The sequence below is a fragment of the Schistocerca gregaria genome, chromosome 1, assembly GCF_023897955.1.
Source record: "Schistocerca gregaria isolate iqSchGreg1 chromosome 1, iqSchGreg1.2, whole genome shotgun sequence".
NCBI classification, from domain to species: Eukaryota; Metazoa; Arthropoda; class Insecta; order Orthoptera; family Acrididae; genus Schistocerca; species Schistocerca gregaria.
This window is the reverse complement of record NC_064920.1, coordinates 69,857,576-69,879,064: the sequence shown is the minus strand read 5'-3', so window position 1 is coordinate 69,879,064 and position 21,489 is coordinate 69,857,576.

Sequence of the window (21,489 nt, the reverse complement as noted above, 5' to 3'; positions counted from 1 at the left end):
ACAGAAGCTAAACGATGTCAAAGTTAGCGTAAGGAGGGCTATGCGTGAAGCGTTCAGTGAATTCGAAAGTAAAATTCTATGTAGCGACTTGACAGAAAATCCTAGGAAGTTCTGGTCTTATGTTAAATCAGTATGCTCGAAACAGCATATCCAGACACTCCGGGATGATGATGGCATTGAAACAGAGGATGACACGCGTAAAGCTGAAATACTAAACACTTTTTTCCAAAGCTGTTTCACAGAGGAAGACCGCATTGCAGTTCCTTCTCTAAATCCTCGCACAAACGAAAAAAATGGCTGACATCGAAATAAGTGTCCAAGGAATAGAAAAGTAACTGGAATCACTCAACAAAGGAAAGTCCACTGGGCCTGATGGGATACCAATTCGATTCTACACAGAGTACGCGAAAGAACTTGCCCCCCTTCTAACAGCCATGTACCGCAAGCCTCTAGAGGAACAGAAGGTTCCAAATGATTGGAAAAGAGCACAGGTAGTCCCAGTCTTCAAGAAGGGTCGTCGAGCAGAAGCGCAAAACTATACATCTATATCTCTGACGTCGATCTCTTGTAGAATTTTAGAACATGCTTTTTGCTCGCGTATCATGTCGTTTCTAGAAACCCAGAATCTACTATGCAGGAATCAACATGGATTCCGGAAACAGCGATCGTGTGAGACCCAACTCGCTTTATTTGTTCATGAGACACAGAAATATTAGATACAGGCTCCCAGGTAGATGCTATATTCCTTGACTTCCGGAAGACGTTCGATACAGTTCCGCACTGTCGCCTGATAAACAAAGTAAGAGCCTACGGAATATCAGACCAGCTGTGTGGCTGGATTGAAGAGTTTTTAGCAAACAGAACACAGCATGTTGTTATCAATGGAGAGACGTCTACAGGAGTTAAAGTAACCTTTGGCGTGCCACAGGGGAGTGTTATGGGACCATTGCTTTTCACAATATATATAAATGACCTAGTAGATAGTGTCGGAAGTTCCATGCGGCTTTTCGCGGATGATGCTGTGGTATACAGAGAAGTTGCAGCATTAGAAAATTGTAGCGAAATGCAGGAAGATCTGCAGCGGATAGGCACTTGGTGCAGGGAGTGGCAACTGACCCTTAACATAGACAAATGTATTGTATTGCGAATACATAGAAAGAACGATCCTTTATTGTATGATTATATGATAGCGGAACAAACACTGATAGCAGTTACTTCTGTAAAATATGTGGGAGTATGCGCGCGGAACGATTTGAAGTGGAATGATCATATAAAATTAGTTGTTGGTAAGGCGGGTACCAGGTTGAGATTCATTGGGAGAGACCTTGGAAAATGTATCCACCAACAAAAGAGGTAGTTTACAAAACACTCTTTCGACCTATACTTGAGTATTGCTCATAAGTGTGGAATCCGTATCAGATCGGGTTGGTGGAGTAGATAGAGAAGATCCAAAGAAGGGCGGCGCGTTTCGTCACAGGGTTATTTCGTAACCGTGATAACGTTACGGAGATGTTTAGCAAACTCAAGTGGCAGACTCTTCAAGAGATGCGCTCTGCATTGCGGTGTAGCTTGCTGTCCACGTTTCGAGAGGGTTTGTTTCTGGATGAGGTATCGAATATATTGCTTCCCCCTACTTATACCTCCAGAGGAGATCACGAATGTAAAATTAAAGAGATTCGAGCGCGCACAGAGGCTTTCAGACAGTCCTTACCGTGAACCATACGCGACTGGAACAGAAAAGGGAGGTAATGACAGTGGCACATAAAGTGCACCGTTGGGTGGCTTGCGGAGTATAAATGTAGATTCAGACTCAGAGTTCCATTCTACGAGAATGTATACTACCAGTGGATCACACTTATGGGTGTGTTTAGATATAGGCAGATGAAGTCTGTAAACAGCAGTTTCAGAATCACAACAGTACCAGGTATCTTAAACGCATGGTCGCAGTCACGCGTCTTTCCTCGGGCCCATTCTCCTGCACATGCTACATCAACAGCTCTTATAAAATCCATCCTTCTTGCACAGCTGTGAGTCGTTTCAGGGAATGGATACATTCTGAATTCAGTGTGTTACTGAAGGAGGCTGAACTCCGCATCGGGAGAGCCTCTGGTGGTTGCTCTAGCCGCTACAACTGCGCCTTTCTTACAGTGAGCTTGGTTGTCCCCATGAGGATAGGTGGTAGACGGATTATTTTCCCTGTTATGCCATATGCGTCCCCATTAATCAACAACGCACCTCTCAGTTCCAGTCGCCTTGTCCCTGAGCTCTGTAATCAGTTCCAAGTCAGGCGGCAGTTACCCTCGCACCTTTCGTAGCTCCAAAACTATTGCTCTGATGATAGCATAAATGGACTCAGCTGCCCATGTAAGATCTGCTGAAGAGCTTCCTACAAGTTCGTCATCACCACCCACGTGTCCCAAATGCAGGCCACTAGTGGTTACAACAGCCAATACTTCCACCACCGCTTGTATGATTCCCTTATCGCTATTTACGGCCTCCCCTGATGTCTTTGGATATTCCATCACTTCGCTCTGCACCTTCCGTAACATACGAGCATTGTTGAAGGAGTCACGTTCCTAGCGTGTTATCTGCGTGGTGTGCCACTCGACCAATAACGTGCTACCCGCTGCCAATTTCTTCACTTCCTCTACACTCCCGTTGAGCTCTTAGAGGTCAGTGGCGTTTTCCATATCGGAAACACTCTTCAAAATTCTCCAACAAGCAAATATCCAACCTTTATTTCATCGACATCGCGAATGCTGTACAACTTTCACTGGCTGCTGCATGTGTTCCCGTAATGGTTCACAATATTTCTGTAACTTTTCGCATTCCCCCGAAACTCTTCCGAGTACGCCTCTCGTCTTGGCTCCTCGTTGAAGACATGAAACACGCCCTCCAGCCTTCTCACTTCATTTCTCAGTTCCCAAGCCTTGATAACTAATCTCAGCGTGCACTGACGGCCGATCTCCACCACGTGCTCTCCCCTGCAGACAGAACTCCTCCCTCCAGGTGCTGACCTCGTGGCGCCTCCATTTCGCTCCAGGCGAAGAGATGCAGCGCAGCCGCGACCGGCACCTCCTCCACCCTCACAGAAACTTGAGCACAGGGACTACTATCACCTTGCCAAGCACCTCAGAAGGACTGCTGTCGTTGGTCAGCTTTCCCAAGCAAAGTAAATAAAAATGAGTCCTTAAATTAAACACTTACTTACAATTCATTACAATCAGTCACTCCACTCGTAAGACTCTAAGCAATTTTAATAATCGCAAAAAATAGCTGAATTCAATGCAGCGATACGTTCCGCATGTATCCATCCACGTTCTCATGTCCACACGTCTGCATCTGCCTTTTCTCAAACGTGACAGAAGTGCTACCTTTTCGCCGCAGATTGCTGCAGATTACAATGCTGAGCCATCAACAAGTGTCAGACTGCGATGAAACATCGCCGATAAGGGCTTTCGGAGGTGAATTTAGAACCATGTACTCTTGATAACTGCACGGCATAGCCTTAGGCCTCGTCTAGGCACGTCGATACCGACATTGGGCTGTTGATGACTGAAACGAGACTCCTCCGACCAGGCAATATGTACTCAAATTATATCGAGAGGATGGATTTGTATGGGTACGGAGACAACCTCATGAATTCATGAAATCTGCATGTCAGCAGAGGACTTCTCAAGTTGGTGGAGGCTCTGTAATGCCGTGGGGCACGTGCATTTGGAGTGGTATGGGACCCCTGATACACCTAGATACGACTCTGACAGGTGACACGTACGTAAGCATCCTATCTCATCACCTGCATGAAGTCATGTCCATGGTGCATTCCGACGGACTTGGGCAAGTCCAGCAGGACAATGTTACAACCCGCACGTCCAGAATTGCTACTGAGTGGCTCCAGGAACACTTTAATGAGTTTAAGCACTTCCGTCGGTTACCGAACCCGCCAGACATGAACAGCATTGAGCATATCTGGGATGCCTTGCTACGTGCTGTTTGGAAGAGATCTCCAACCCCTCCCGCTCTTACGGATTTATGTACAGCCCTGCAGGATTCATGGTGTCAATTCCTTCCAGCACTACTTCAGACATTAGCCGAGTCCACGCCACGTCATGTTGCGGCACTGCTGCGTGCTCAAGGGAGCCCTACACGATATTAGGCTGGCGAACCAATTTCTTTGGTTCTTCAGTGTAGTATCCATTTTCTATGTTATTGGGGTATTTTTAAGAATAATGCTGCCCAGCCTGTCATTCACAATACTGATGAGTGCTGCAGTCCTCTGTGCTCAAGAGGCACAGTGTAAGCTGCCTTTGATAGTATTTTTTGGGCGTAGAGCGAGTAACAGTTGTCTCGTAGTATAGATTATACACAACATCAAGGTAAGCCCTACTTTTTTTTCGCCACATAGTTGTTGATGATTAATGAAATCATCCGTTCCCCATTTTCTTTACCTTTCAGATCGTAGCACACTGCAAACGATTTAGGTAGCACATCTATACCTATTACAATTAAGTTAAGTTTCGGGAATAAATTTTAACATAAATGTGCGTCTGGTTGCTCTGTTTCTTAAAATAACATAAAGTACAGACACTGAACACAACAAGTAATAAAGTGAATAAGTTTTGTCTCTTGCTGGTTTGATGTAGCAATCATATCCACATACCGAGAAAGGTGACATGTTACTATTGAAAGAAAACAGGTTCCATGTGAAGCCCGGATAAATCATCCTTACACATGCATCCAAATTATCTCAAACGGATGCGATATTTCCCGTTTCGCTTATGAGTCCGCGTTCTGTGAACTCTGCACACAAGTTTTTCACATACTGATACACATTTCACCTTCCTTTACTTTCACGAGACCTCTCGACCACCCGTCAGTCTGTCACTCTGCAGCCTCCAAGACCGGAGAGCACGTGATAATGTGTCTCTCTCAGGAATTCCTCGTGTACCTTAGCTGTCACCGCTACCTGTCACCCTAACCTAGTTACCTTGCACAACACACCATCAACATGCTGAGTTGCAGCTGCTGTACAGCACGCGGTGACTGTGAGCATTCTCTGCCGCTTGCCATTAAGTAAGGCAGTGACTCATTACGTCAGTGGGAGTCTGTTGGAAGTGAGGAATGAGTGAAGGTGGCCAAGGGCAGGTGAGACTCTGAAAGCAGGTGGGGTTTCCTCTTTGGGTACGTGGTGGGTAGCAGTATATATAGTAGTCGCTTTTTTTGCCGTCTCCTATACTGTTGATGCAGAGAATAAAGCATTTAAAAGTGATTACAAGTGAAATTTAAATACAATTGCTAGACCAGGTAAGAACATAACTGATGAAAAGAATTTAATAAGTTACCGAGCTCTAGATCTTAACTGTTTTTATTTTACCTGTGTAAAACGAATGGGATGGCCCTTCGCGAGCAGTGTCAAACGCAAATATCAGTTTCATGGCAAAGTTTTCTCAACGAGGCCTTGGAGTTCACCAGCATAACATCTGGGTTGTAATTTAACGTGCAACATTGGAAATTTGTTTGTACTGGGTTTATTTTTATTGCATTGTTTATTAGTTCATTAAAGTTTAAATATTTTTTCATGCTGGATTCTCATATCTTAAAATAGACTTAAGTTTATTCAGAATTTTCAGAGGTTGCTTATTGAATGTACTAACCAAATGCTACGACATTGTGGTTAACTGCAAGGAAAATGTGATGCCAATTATGTATAGTGCTGCGTTCCACGTTATTTAGCCACTATCAGTCTGCTAATTAAGTGGGCTAATTGCTGAAGTTCTACAGAGTGTTGGCTCACTCTGGGAGTCTGGAGGAAAGTTCTTTTTGACAATTTGGATCCCTTAGACTAAAGAAATTCAATGACCAGCATTTTTTCAGGGTACAAGCCATGAATGGATCTTTAGGGGACTCTATTGAGAGTGCGCATACTGTAATGATGGCGCTCTGCTTAGAAATTTTGAAGAAAATGCAGTACTTAATATTTCGGAAGGAATGCGCCGGAAACCGGGTCACACACGTTTGATAGTTTAGATAAAATGATTACGGAGATTGTGAATATGCGATTTAATGACGAAAAGTGGGGGGGGGGGGGGGGTGAACGCTACGTACTACAGCCGTTTCTACTGCCACAACTCTGAATGCAGGACTAGCCCTGGAGTACGTGTTTTGACTGTGGTAAGTTCGATGGTTCATTATTCGCATCATCAAAATGGTGTCATATTGCATACACAGACATGTATGTTAAATAATATTAAAGTGCCATCAATCTCAGTTATGCATAATTTACCTGCTCATACACAAATCTGGCTTAATATTAAATGACTCCAAGGTCAAAGATATGCATTAAAGACATGCATAAATGACTGTATTTAAAGTGACAAATGCTGCGATTTATAGTAATAATTTCTGTTTCCCTCACTCTCTGACCTTCTTGTTCACACATACCTGATCATTTCATACATTAAGCCCCATGACGCTCCTTCAGCACACATGCGATCAATAATCAGCTCAGATCAGTTATCCCAGCAGCTGCAATAAATTTTCCATGAAATTATCCTCTGTATGCTCTTGTCATTTAATGTCCTCATTAAATTTGATTTCTCACATGGTTTGTGGACATCTCGTCACATCACAATTTCTTTTATTGCAAAGAACTATAAATACTAGAGCTCTTAAACTTTTTTTAAATCGATTACTTTGCGTCAGTTCAGCTTTTCACCTGTCACTGCCAGACAGAGGGAGCAACCTAGCCCAGGCTGAGGTACCTCTGCCCCTCTTACCTATACTGATGAGACACAGCCCAGCTCAGAGACAGACACATTCGCTAATGTCGTATGGGAAAAGACCATAGAGTGAATAGTGGTGCACGTCAAATTCAATTCTTCGGCGCGTCTGTAACTTTTTCATGTTATTACTTGGCGTAGGTACCAAGGAACCAAATCTGGCTCGTACTGTGAGTTACAAGAAAATCTGGGGCACGGAAGGAGTGCAGTGTTGCAGAAGGGAACTTTTCCACACCGAGCCGAGCTGTAATCAAGAACTGCAGACGCCATGTAATGGGTCATTCTGCAAGCGTTGCACTACACAGCCATAACCTCGTGAGTTCAGCTGTTCCACGGCGTGGTGGCAGTGACGGAAATTCCGAAGAAATGGGGAACTGACAATAACTGAGTCAGCACGACTGTGAGAAGTCCACTGACATCTTTAGATAAAAAGGACAAACGACTGCATCGTTGGCTGCGATGACGTTATATCCAGCTTAACTACGACTGTTTCCGAGCTCACAGTCTCAGTGCTTGGTGCTCTTGTCTACCCCTCTTGTTCTGGAGCAATGACAGTCTCGCTACTTAAAGTACCCAATGAGGTCCTAATATAGCGTAGGACCTCCTTTTTCTACAGCGTAGAGCAGTAGCTCGATGTGGCATCTATCCAGCTAGTCGTTGGTAGTCCCCTGCAGAAGTATATACGCAAACAGCAGTCGTCCATTATTGCCAAAGTGTTGTCGATGCAGAAGTTTCTCCACGAACTGATCTCTAGATTATATCCCAAAATGTGCGATGGGATTCACATAAGGCGATCTGGGTGGCCCAATCATTCGCTCGAATTGTCCGCATTGTTCTTCAAACAAGTCACGAAACATGTTTCCCCGTGACATGTCGGATTGTCATCCATAAAAGTACCATTGTCGTTTGGGAACATGAAGGCAACGAATAACAGCAAATGGTCTCCGAGTAGCCGAACTTAACTATTTGCAGGCAATGATCGGCTCAATTCGACCAGAAGACACAGACAGTCCACTCCATGTGAGTATCGACTACAACGCCATTATGGAGCCAACACCAGCTTGCACAGTGTCTTGTTGACAACTTGTGTACATTGCTTCATGATGTCTGCGCACACTTGAACAATACCAACAGCTCTAACCACTCAAATCGGGACTCATCTGACCAGGCCCCAGTTTAACAGTCTAGGGGCCAACCGACATTTTCACGAGCCCAGGAGAGGCGCTGCAGGCGACGTCGTCATGTTAGAGAAGGCACCCGCGTCGATCGTCTGCTGCCAGAGCCCATTAACACCAAATTTCACTGCTCTGTTCTAACAGATAGCGTCGCCATGCAGTCCACATTGATTTCTAAGGTTATTCAACGCATTATTTCTTGTCTGTTATCACTGACAACACTAAGCAAACGTAGCCGCCTCGGTGGTAAAGTGAACGCCGTCAGTAAGTGCACTGCCCGTGCTGAGTGTCAATGCCTCAAATCTGGTATTCTCGGGGCATTTTTGACACTGTGGGTCTCAGAATAATGAATTCCCTGATTTTCCATGCATCAAACTCCAACTACCATTCCGCATTCTAAACCTGTTAATTCTGGTCACTGAGCAGTACAATAAATTCTTTGAAAGGAGGTTGCAAACTCAAGACAAAATCTAAAATTGTACATTCGTCACAATTACTTACGGATATGACTTTTCCTCGGAATAAAAACAATACAGGCAGCGTTCGAATATTACTATACAATGATGAAAGGACGTAATGCTAGTCTTTGCGGATGTCTACAGGTTGTTTATGCTACCCAAATGACTTGTATCTATGTTATCAGTACCCAGCGACATTAACAGACAACAAATTTCTCGCAACGGCGTTTTGCAATATGTACTCCGAACTCTGTATTTTCTCTTTTATCTACTACAGTTACCCTATCATAATCTGAATGCTGGATGCGATAGACAGTTGTAAGCACGTCTTTAGTCTATTGTTCGAACATGTTTCAACTCACTAAGGAAGAGGTAGTTGTCTGAGGTGTGGGACTGCTCTGTTATTCTGTTATTCTGCGCAACGGATTAATCTGAGATGTACCCTTTACCCTGTGGCTCCCGCAAGATGCAATTTCCTCCCCCACACTACTACAGAAATCAGACAGACGCTCCTAACTTTCGAAAGAGAAATGCCTGAAAAACTTTCAGCAATAAATATCTTATGGAGTCGTCCGCTGTAAGAAAATGATACAAAAATTCACACAATTTCTTACGTAACTAGTGGGATACTTGCGTACTGGAGTAGTGATAGTCAGTTTAAGAAAAACATGAAACTAACGAAAGTTATTATTTATTTTGCAATAATTCTGAGAAATCACAATGGCACTTTTAGTTATGAATTGAACAAGTTATATCCTGGTTCTTTTCGGAATGTGAAGTTACCTCTCAAGGATAGGATTCGCTAATGAAATTTCTATACAAAGTTTAAGATGGTTGTTGACTTGACGGAATGGCTGAGAGGCGCGCCTACTCAACTTGAATTATTATCCTTTAGAATGTTGCTAGGTATGGTCGAGGCTGTCGCATGTGAAATGCAGTGAAGTGTACTTTTGTGGAGGAAATATGGGGCTCGCAATAGCTGTAACGCACAAGCTGCGATGACTGCTGTCTGCGCTGCTCGCTGCTGACGAATAAGATAACTCTCGTTCTATCTGGATTGACTTTCGCCAATCAAACTCTCCCTATGCCTTGATGAAGTCAAGGATTCCTATTTGCCCCTAATCTATTGGCGTGGTACACCAATCAGATAACCAGTCCACCACGATGCCACCCAAAATTCGCTCGCAGGCGTTTAACTATAACTCTCTCCGTTCACACTGCACAACAAGTGTGTTGGCCAACACAGTGAACAACGCTTAATCGCAAGCACTCAATATAGAGTAGCACTTCGATTCGCTCTCGACAGAGGTGCTCTCCCAGTGAAGTACTGAGGAGAGACTTGTTCCACGCTCCAAGAGCGACAACAGAACGACGCCTCTACACGCCAGACGTGAAGGGGTATATCTTTCGGTCTCTTCCATTATTTCTTCAGCTCAAGGCGTCAGAAATATCGTCTGCCAATCAGCATTGCTCTTCTTAAACGGGAGAATGACGTTTGGTTTAAGGCGACCAATCCGGAAACCTGTAGCATTGGCGGTTGGCGTTTGCTGTCTCCCTGTGAAAATCTCTGAAACTGCGTGCTATGTGTAAAGAATGCTTAGGCTGGCCGCTCCCACACAATGTAGCGGAATTTTTTTTTAAGCCGAACACAGGGTCGTTCCCCCTTTTCACTCGGGCCCACGCTGTCCACTACACGGGCGGTCACCGGCCAACATTGGTTGGGTCGTCCTCTGAAGGGACCGGCGTCCCGTTGCGCGGTTTCTCTCCCGAACTAAAAGCTTCTGTGACCGTCGTGTCTGGAATGTATGTGTGTACGCCAGCCTCGAGTATTTCAACCACGGTGCGCTTACTCTTTAATTGCATATCGTTTACATGGATTCATATAGCACTGACTTTATCTTATTGAATTTGGGTTCGAATGAAGTGTCTTGGTGTGCAGAATATGATTGTGAGAGCAGAATATATTTAGAGACACAATGTGCAGCTTGTCTTATAGGTTATAATCCTCTTAGAATAGGCATCTCAAATCATGAATTATCATTTGACTGGATGTATGTTTATTTGCTATTTCCTTCGTCAGTTTAGTGTGTACTCCCGTGTAAAACTTTTATTTTTATTTATGTTAACGTCCAGTAGAACAACTTCTTTGCATGCCCAGGCTGAATCACGAACGTTGAAAATCTCCTTTTTTTTTCAAAAGTCGCACTGAGACACTGGCTGACTACCATTCACTAACGTCATCAAAAACCAATAGAGGTGTGCTCTTCGTGTTCATATTACATTTCCCTAATGTCATCTGTCTTGGACAGCAGGAGTTTACAGAGTAATGTGACATACATCTTAAATTATCGAATCGGTTCTTGAACTCTGACAATGAACATCTGGGGACATCCGACAAAAAACTGTTTCGGATCTTTGAACCATCATGACTGAGTATTACCGCTGTAAGTACTCGATTTTTGAAAGCTGAATTCTCACAAACACATTCTAGAGTACCATCATTGGTTTCCATGCCTCAATCATTATTTATAGTTACACAAACTACTATTTTACTTGATCACAAACTGAAGACGCCGACGATGATGATGATGATGGTGATGCTAAATCAGGAGGACCGTATATTCTGTAGTTTTAGATGAGGATGGTGGTGGTTAGTGTTTAATGTCCCGTCGACAACGAGGTCATTAGAGACAGAGCGCAAGCTCGGGTTAGGGAAGGATTGGGAAGGAAATCGGCCGTGCCCTTTCAAAGGAACCATCCCGGCATTCGCCTGAAACGATTTAGGGAAATCACGGAAAACCTAAATCAGGATGGCCGGAGACGGGATTGAACCGTCGTCCTCCCGAATGCGAGTCCAGTGTGCTAACCACTGCGCCACCTCGCTCGGTTTAAATGAGGAAACGAACATCAGTGATCAGTTATATTGTTAATAGTAAAATATGTACTAAATAAAAACAAAACATGCATGAGTTATTATAATGTACATGTGTGTGCCTGTTTCACGATTGTATTTTTTGGTTCCACAGCAGCAGGAGCTATGATGACAGGTATGATTAGGGTGTAAAGCTATGATGACAGCTGCGATGATGGTTGTAGTGGTGGTGGTTGTTGTTGTTGTTGTGGTGGTGGTGGTGGTGACGTCAACGATGGCTCAGCTCCCACTCCAAGCTTCATATTGAGCTTTTCTCAACTTTTTTAGTATCCCTCCCTGAATCATCAGGTATTGTTTATCTTCTCTACTGGATTAGCATCACACAGTAACATTCCTGGAAATATCTGTCTCCCATAAACACCGAGTATGAGGAAACAGATTAACCTAAGAAGCTGAAGTATATGTTTTTTTTTCGAAGAGACAAAAAAAACGAGTGCTGAAAATTGGAAAGGCTTATTGCACTCAGCTGCTTCTCACAACCGCAAGCCTATACAGAAGCTTAAGAGATATTCTGTGTTAAAAAAAATTTCGTGTGAGACACACTAAAATTTACTTGTCTTATAGAGAAAAAAATCCTGCACGTAATAATCATGACGGTTTTTTCCCAGGAGATAAGATTACACGCACCTGTTATGTTGCCTCCCTCCACACACTCAGTACTACAGACTCCAACATTTTAAAAAAAAATTCCGCAGTAATTGGGTGGACTGTTTCCGAAACTAATATTCTTAGACTTCAAGACCTTTAAGCAATAATCAATGTTTTGTTAAGTTAATCTTGGGCAGATATTAGTTGATTATCGCGTGAATTAATGCCTACTGTTTTAGAAGCTAGTAAGGATACTAATCGCAAGTCATTCAAATTATTCCAGTGAACAAAACCGTCATGTTTTAGCCATTTGTTGGAGACTCTTTCAAGCGCTAACTCCAAGCGCATTTTCGTCCTTTGTCTTACCGATATGTATATCTCACTGTTGATACACCTACTTTATTTAACGCAGGCTTCACGATCTGAGTGTATTTATAGCTACAATTTGAATGTAATGCTTTGGGACAGCTTTGCTTATGGGCGTTGCTAGACTTGAAGATGTTAAACTTCTAGTGCTGTGTAGCTCGTTTTGGTAGATCTAATTTTGAACAATAAGTTATATAATCCTCTCGCTTTCGAGTAGCCTATATTGTGAATGATTAAACCATCCCCATAGGCATCTACTGGCGACTCGGCAATTATCCACACTCTTGCTGTAGGTTAGATTTGATGTGTGCAGCATAGTGCATTCTGTCTGCTAGTTTTCTAAAAAAATTATGTTGCCAGTCCATCCCATGCATCCAATATAATTTTTGTTTAATAGTCCACCATCATCATAATCTCATTGTTCATAAGAAATAAAAATTCATCTCATTTGTCTGTCTTATTCTCCTATCCGAATAGTTCTCCCAATCCATCTAGCGGCTAAGAAATAAGTCTAAACATTTTTTCTAGTACAGTGTCAGCAGTTTTAGGTTGCATTTTTGAAGCAACGCCAGTTTCAACATCTGAGTTTTAAGTCTTATCTTTCGTTCAGTCGAATTGAGAGACATATTGATAACTTCAGAAACAGGCAAGCTGGGATCTGTTGAGATAGGTTTCTGTTAGGACTTACCTCCGACTAGAGAAACTTCCAGGGTTCCTCTCTAGAAGCAAAAAAAGATGTACTGCTTTAAATAATAGCGTAGCTGGTTAATACGATTTTTTAAATCGATATTTATTTACGTTATAACGAGAGGTCGGTGATGGTTTACTCATTAAAAAAAATGTAGAGTGGATTCCCTCCCTGAAATTTCTTGTGCATCAGATGGAAGATGCCAAGAAAAAAGTATGGAGAGCATTCTTCTAAAATTTGTTGTGAATCATGGTCTGTTAATACGCATTTTTGAAAAAAAAGGATTGTTGTGAAGCTTCAATTTTTAATTGCAAAACCACAGGAAATCCTGGTTAGACAATGACTCCATCATGACAAAGAGCGAATTTGAATAAAGTACTTTTGTCCATGATGATAAGCATAACAATACATATGAGGCGTAGTGTGAGCTATTTGACTCATTTGTTATGATTGTGAGCGTGTAAGAGTGTAAGACAGGTCAGTTGTCTCATACTATTGATTATACACAGCATCAATTCCTATTTTGCAGCACATAGTTGTTGAATGACATATATCATCCTGGGAAATGGAATTTTTCTCATTACTTCCCTAGTAGTATCCATTTTGTATGCTATTAGAGTATTCTGAAAAATAATATTGCCCAGCCTCTAATTCACGATAGTGACGCGTGCAGCTGTCTTATGTATTTGTGAGAAATAGTGTAAGCTATCTTTGTTAGGTGTTGTTTGGACGTTGAGCGAGTGACAGTTGGCTGTTAGCAACTAGGTAAGCCTTACTTTTTCTGCACCACATAGTTATTGATGAGTAATGAAATGATTCGTTGCCCACTTACTTTATGTTTCAGATCGTAGAACGCTGCGGACGACACTAAAACTATTGGAGTGGGATGGTCGACAAATATCTGTTATCAGGGCTTAGCAGCACTTGAAATGGTACTCCACTGAGCAGTGGGCGACTGGAAACGAGGGATCTGCAGTTTTTTACTCTAGCCGTCATCAGTGAAGTACGAAGGCGATTATGGTTTATGGTGTGGGGCTGTTCTTCGTAGTTAGGGCTTTGTCCCGTTATAGCACTTCAGAAGACACTAGATACCTAAGAATATCAAGATATTTGACACAATTATCTGTTATATGCAGTCGAGGAGCAGTTCGGGGGAAATGATTGTTTTATCGACACAATAACGCACATTGCTAAAAAGGAGCTACTGTCAAATAACGACTTCTGCACTATAATATTCCTGAAATGCACTGGACTGCCTCGAGGCCGATTTGAAACCAATTCAACAAAAGTGGAACGCGTTAGAATGACGAATTCGCTTCAAAGGTAAGCATCCAACATTACTGGTATCGGTTCTTACAGAAAAATGGGCTGCCATTTCCCCACAAAGATTAAGACGTTTCATTGAAAGTCTTCCCAGCCTATTAAAGGCCATCATAAAGGCAGAGTATAGACACAAATTTTTGTACGTTACAATTTCGTTATGCTAGGACAATTTGCTATAACATGCTTCAGTCTAGAGCGATAGGCAATAATTTGCAACGAACAGAAGAGCATCGATTCTTGTCTAAAAGTCTGCACGTTGCGCACTGGGATGTTCCATTTGAGAGACGTCCCGCCAAAGAAGTTCAGTCATAAACAGTCCATATTATTATTTATCTGGATCGAAAGTATGCTTTAGATTATGGGCGAGATAATATATTAGCTTTTCCAGAAAAATTAAAAATATTTATTAAGTAATTGGGCCAGTTTTATGTCTACACTGCATAGCGACAGATGCAGTTGCGATCCCGAACTTGCCCGCCTGCACACAGTGTGCCGTCTGAGCCACACACTGGGGAACCTTGCACACAGACCAGCAGTGCGTGTGACTCGCAGACAGGGCACTTGGTTTCTGCACAGCGGCGGGACAGGCAATTGTTTGTGCGTACGAACACTGCTGGATGTGATGTACGTTTGCAGTTAGATACTGGTTCTTCAGTTTCCTTGTTAAGTCGTAGCACATACGACTTGCTAGGCAGACGACATTCGCAAAAGAATGTGTTGATCCATTGTGGACGTGGGACAGCGCCTGCTCAGATGTTTAATAAAGAATTTCGTCTAACAGCTGTGCAAATAGAGAAACTACTTTATTTTGTTTTTGCCACAAATTTCGGCAATTCATCATGCCATCTTCCGGCACTATATGCACCTACAGTAAATTATCTAAAATGGCATACTGGTGTCATCATCTCAGTTGCAGTCAACTCGTCGAAGCAACCACTTGAGAATTCACGACATCCAGAAACAGATTTTATATTGTAGCAGCAAGGTCCGTCCGCTTACTCTTTTTTTCTCTGCAACACACATGCATCCATAACAATGAGAAACTGGTATAGACATGAGTATTCAAATACAGAGATATGTAAACGGGTAGAATACTACGCTGCGGTCGGCAATGCCTACAGAGGACAAATAGTGTCTGGCGCAATTGTTAGATCGGTTACTGCTCCTACAATGGCAGGTTATCAAGATTTAAGTGAGTTTGAACGTCGTGTTACAGTCGGCGCACTAGCGATGGGACACAGTATCTCCGAGGTAGTGTTGTGTTGAAGTGGGGATTCCATTTCACGAGTGTACCGTGAATATCAGGAATCTGGTAAAACATCAAATCTCCGACATATCTGAGGCAAAAAAAAAAAAAAAAAAAAATCCTGCAAGAACGGGACCAACAACGACTGAAGAGAGTCATTCAACGTGACAGAAGAGCAACCATTCCGTTGATTGCTGCAAATTTCAATGCTGAACCATCAGCGTCAGCGTACTAACAATTCAATTAAACAATATCAATATGGGCTTTCGGAGCCTAAGGCCCACTCGTATATCCTTCATGACTGCACGACACAAAGCTTCACGCTTCGCCTGATACCCTCAACACCGACATTGGACTGTTGGTTCAAATGGTTCTGAGCACTATGCGACTTAACTTCTGAGGTCATCAGTCGCCTAGAACTTAGAACTAATTAAACCTAACTAACCTAAGGAGACGACACACATCCATGCCCTAGGCAGGATTCGAACCGTAGCGGTCGCTCGGTTCCAGACTGTAGCGCTTAGAACCGCGCGGCCACTGCGGCCGGCTTTAATTGTTGATGAATGGAAACATATTGCCTAGTCGGACGAGTCTCATTTCAAATTGTATCGAGCGGATGTACGTGTACGGGTATATAGACAACCTCATGAATCCATGGACCCTCCATGTTATCAGAGGACTATTCAGTCTGGTGGAGACATGTGCAGTTGGAGTGACATGGGACACCAGATACTCCTAGATACGACTCTAACAGGTGGCATGTACGTATGCATCGTCTCTGATCATCTGCCACCGTTCACATCCATTCTGCATTCCGACGGACTTGGGCAATTCCAGTAGAACAATGAGACACCCCACACGTCTAGAATTGCTGTAGAGTGGCTGCAGGTACACTCATCTGACTTCAAACACCTCCGCTGGCCACAAACTCCCCAGACGTGAACATTATTGAGCAAGAAAGCTTTGAGGAGCATGTGGAAGAAAAAAGTATGTTCAGGATACGTGAATATCGAAAAATCTTGAGTCCGAAACCCATCCTGTTCGACAGACTTATCATTTCTCAGTTACATCAATTTCATTACCGAAGGAATGTTGTAACTAGGAAACAGTTTGTGAAGGTCAGAGACGGGTATTTGGTAGAATCTCATGTGTTCCCTTGAAAGAATAGAATTTATTCGTTGACTGGATATGCAGTTCGACCTAAAAATCTTTTGTAGTCATGTGAAGAACGTTTCACATTATGTTCATCCCTATATGTACCCATATAAATAATGCCCTGCTGCAAGCTATGAAAGTCAGTTAAATTCTTTATAACATTCTCACCTCACTGCTTCTGTTACGAGACATTTCCGTCTTATGGTATTTATCCCTAACGGTGTACGTCAGCATATCTGTGTCGCTGTGTCTGCTGACAGTAACCTGCTTATGTTCAGATAATGGCAACCACGACCACAAAATTAAAACCTGAAAGCTATTCGTGTCATACAGTTTTCATGAAGGAGCTCGATGAAAACCTCCTCTATTCACATTAAGTCAAGTCAACAGTACTTCAGTATAATTTGTAGTATCAAACACATTGGTACAATAACAAGTGAGGAAAGTGGTACTCAGAGCGAGTTATGTCAACAAGCCGCTGAGTAGAGAAAGATAGAAGACAGAATATCATGTCAGCGAATGGATGTTCCCTAAGTTAATAGTCGATGAGAATTTTAATAATAACTGTTCCTCAATAAATGTCTAGAAAAAAAAAACAAGCCAAACAACATGATGTGATGGCCAAGAAAGGAAACTTGAATCTCGTCAGATGTTACGAACTCATTATGTCACGACTGTGTTCCACGTGCAAAAAGAACAATAGACGTTAAAAATACAATGATGGAAGAATAGCAAGTAGTTCAAACAAACTTACTGTGAGTGTGCGGTGTACTAGAAGAATATGTGAATATAGCTCTAGGTGATTCAGGGGTATGCAAATTGTGACATCTAGAAGAGACAGCTGTAACCTCTAACACCAACATTGGTTCAAAATCGGCAGAGTATCGATTTCAACTGAGTTTCGATTACAGATAGAGGTATGTCAGCAGTGCAGGAGCGGGCGGATACGAGCCCTAATACCGCTGACATCAGCATTGTCATATTACATCTGATGCAGTTTTGTTTATCACATTCAAGGTCACTCCTGGGCAAGGGACGGGACGTGAGTCGTGGGGAGGGGACGGTAGGGGAGGTCAGCCAATAGTGTCATCATGGTCTTGGTCAACAGTCTCTGGACTCCACTGCTCTTGGTCAAAATGGCCCATTCGGTTGTGGGTCCTTTATGTACTAATAAATATAGAAGATTGAGAAATGACAGTTCTTCTTCTTAGTGTTTTAGCCTCTTCTTCTCGTATGCTCGACTGACAGTACACTTTTGTTGTGCAAAGAAAACTTTAACAATTGCATTCACTGTTAAAATGTATCAGAGACCTCTAGGGGGACCGTTAGTAATTTGTAGCAACCCTTTTAATTTTTCAAATGTGGTTTGACCTTCTGCTGTCCATTCGAACTCCAAACACTTATTCAGCTAATTAATGAGTGGTCGTGGCATAATAGCAGTTCTCAATGTGAACTTATTATATTAATTTGCTAATCTTGAAATGGGCTCTACCACCTTATTCATTTGCAGCGCTTGGAAAACTTCACACAGCTCGCACTAAACTCAGGTATGTTCTCCATACTCGATAATTACATGTTCCAAGTAATTCACTTGCTTCAATGCAAAATGGCACATTTCTATGCATAGAATGCGGCATGGTGAATTTAACCTTTTAAAAATGGCCTTCAACCATCGAACATGTTGCTTTATATCCTCAGCAAATACAATATCATCAAGGTACTCTACACACTGCAGTGGTTTTAATCTTCTCAAAGCTTCATGCAAAAATCTTCGAAACATGATTCGCCAGTTTTCTCCAATACTGGGAATGATCCTAAGGAACTGTAAAAGCAGTTTTTGGTCGGTCCTTCTGTAATAACTAATTAAATCCAAGTGGAGCAATTTTTATATTATGCCGAGTTCTCCAGGTTTTCCGTACTGTTGGGTACTGGATATTCGCCAGTAACCATGCGCGCATTGAAGATACCTGTTATCACAGGAAAAGTGACATTTCATTTTCTATCTGAAGACATCTTAGCCACACTTACGACTGATGTACCCTATAGACTTGTGCAATTCTCAGTGGTTGCTGATTACTAACACTTCCATTTCGGACTGTATGTGGAGGGGGCGGGGATAACCTGTATGGCTCATGATATAAAGGCCCCCACCCCACCCTATACCCACACAACCTCTGAATCTTTCCACTCCTACCTAGAAACTTAACATTGTTGATCCTTGTGACGGTAAATTACTATCGCCACACCACGTAATCTATAACGTCTATAGACTGTCCACAAACGTAGTTCCTATCTAACGTTTCGTGGTTTTTAAGTTACCATTGTCATCAGTTGATTATTTGCACTTCATCTCTCACAATTATACCCCTTACTTCTACAGTCACACTCCAGGTGTTCTACTTTCTCACATTTCTTACACAATGGCTGGTCACACTCCTTTTGAATGTGAACTGAAGGTACACAGCGACAGCTGACATCAGTAGAGGGCACATTCCTTCTGCAGAGGACCTTTATCGCTATACCTATTTCGTCCAATAAATGGGGTACAAGAATATAATCACGCAGGTCCTTTGGAGATTCGGCACCCAACTTCCTTGCTACATTAAGTGCAATCCTCATGAGAATACCTCTTTTGGTCTATGTACTGCTCCCTGTAGAATGATTCCATTTGGCTCAATATTATCTCTACACCTACAGATATTAAAATTGATCTTCCATATTGTATCTACAAAATTTTCCACAGAGTTATTCTTCGCCTTTTGTGATACGACACAATTGTTCACGATAAAATCTAACGGTATCCTGTTTCTTACAACGTTGTACCGGAACCTTGTTGAATTTGTCAAACTTAGTTTCGTAAGACCTCATGACAAGGAACTTGATGATCTGTAACAACTGCTCATCTGTCCACAATCCTGGCCTTGCAGCCGCTGACAGATTATCTACAAATGGCAGCACTTCCTCTCCTGCCTCGCCAGATAAAGAATTAATTAGTCCCGTGAAAATTGAATCTAAACGGGAGCAGTCAAAAGGACAAGATTATATCATTCTTCATATCATTTAACGCTTTATTCATTTGCATATTATCTTCTCTCAAATGAGCTACCTACTGCTACAAGAACTGATATACTTTCAAACTGACTGGGTTCCTGGCTCAACCAATGTGTAGTTTTTATACAATAAAAAACCACATAACGATAGATGAAAACAATAAATACACACTAGAAGAAAAAATACTTGGTCAATCGTAACAGTCTAACACTACCTGTAAGGCTTGCGTCTGATCATGAGCCACTTGGACCCACGTTCCAGCCTGACTTCGTGACCATAGCTGTGGCATAAACACACATCACCGGTTCTGATTATGTACAGGAATCCCGGTGACCTAACAGTTCACACTGTGCACACCACGCTGGACACCTGCCTCTGGACTAACGTTACTGCAGTGATGACGATGTATGTTGCGGCTGTCAACACAGAATAAATATAATTTGTTCCTCCTTTCTGTGCTCGCCAGAAAATATTTCTGTCATCAGTTTTGGTGGCGGCTCCAGCACATTTCACCTCAGTTGCAGTTGTGCACGAGGATGGCGCTTAACTCAGGTATCCCACTACCAGTTGTAGTCGTTATGAGCGTTGTTTACCTGGTAGGAAATTTTAACCCAGTTGAATATCCACTGACAATAATTGTTTCCATTTTAAATCCTGCTAAAGATTTATAATAAATACTTCTCAAAGGTAGTATAAGAGAAACATACAAGCCACTATAATGTAGTGAGCTGGTGAAGGAAGTAAGGTCGAGTCGTATTAGATGTTAGAAACTCATTGTATCATGACTATATTTTAAGTATGAAAAATATACTACAGAACATTAAAAACTAGGTAACACAAAGCATAGTAAATAATTTACTTCTGTTAATACTGCAGTAGTATGTATACAGTATGGCAGAGAAACACTTGATTAAATTTGTTAACTGAAGACATACAAGTTTCAGATTGGTATCATGATGGCCCTTGTACTTAGGTACCCCACTACTGATCGCGAGTGTTGTTTAGACAGCAAAAGAGTTGGAGCCAAGTGGACGCCAATTAATACGCCAGGGAAGTGTGAAAAAAGATTAATTTATTTACTCCATTAGTTATAGCAGTTGTGTTGTTACCATTGGCAGCGAGTGTCAGCCGTCAGCTCAGTGCTGAACTAAGCAAGCAGCCTTCACAGACAAACCAGTTTACAGCAGTAGTAGACCGAGGTGACGTGCCATGGTGTCAGTACTTGGGCAGGTGGAGAAGTGCAAAGTTTGCCTCCCAGCCTAGTTTCAGACTCCCATGGAGGGAGGAGATGCAGGCACAATGCTGTCAGTGCACGGAGTTAGCCCTGTTTGGGGGGCGGCATAACAGTAGCCTGCAGAACTAGTGTGCTTGCACAAGGCAGCAGCCAAGTGTGCATATTCTAAGGATGCATTGACCCATCAGCTGGTGCGTTGACTGGACTACCAGCTGGGATTTGTGGAGTCAGCAGCAGTCAGCCAGTGAGTGTACCCCTGTTTGAAGGCACCAGTTCGACTCTCTGCAACATCAGGCCTCGGCCCTGCCAGTAACAGCTAGTGGAACCACATCTAGAACTGGCAGCTAGATGAACCATATCAGGACAGTGAGTGACATGGAGAATTTTTCGAAACCTTCTAGCAGTGGCTCCTACTGCCTGACTAAAGTGGGCAGCATTAATGGGGGTTTTACCCACGAATGGTGTTTGACCCAGCGCATTTTATCACTTAGGAC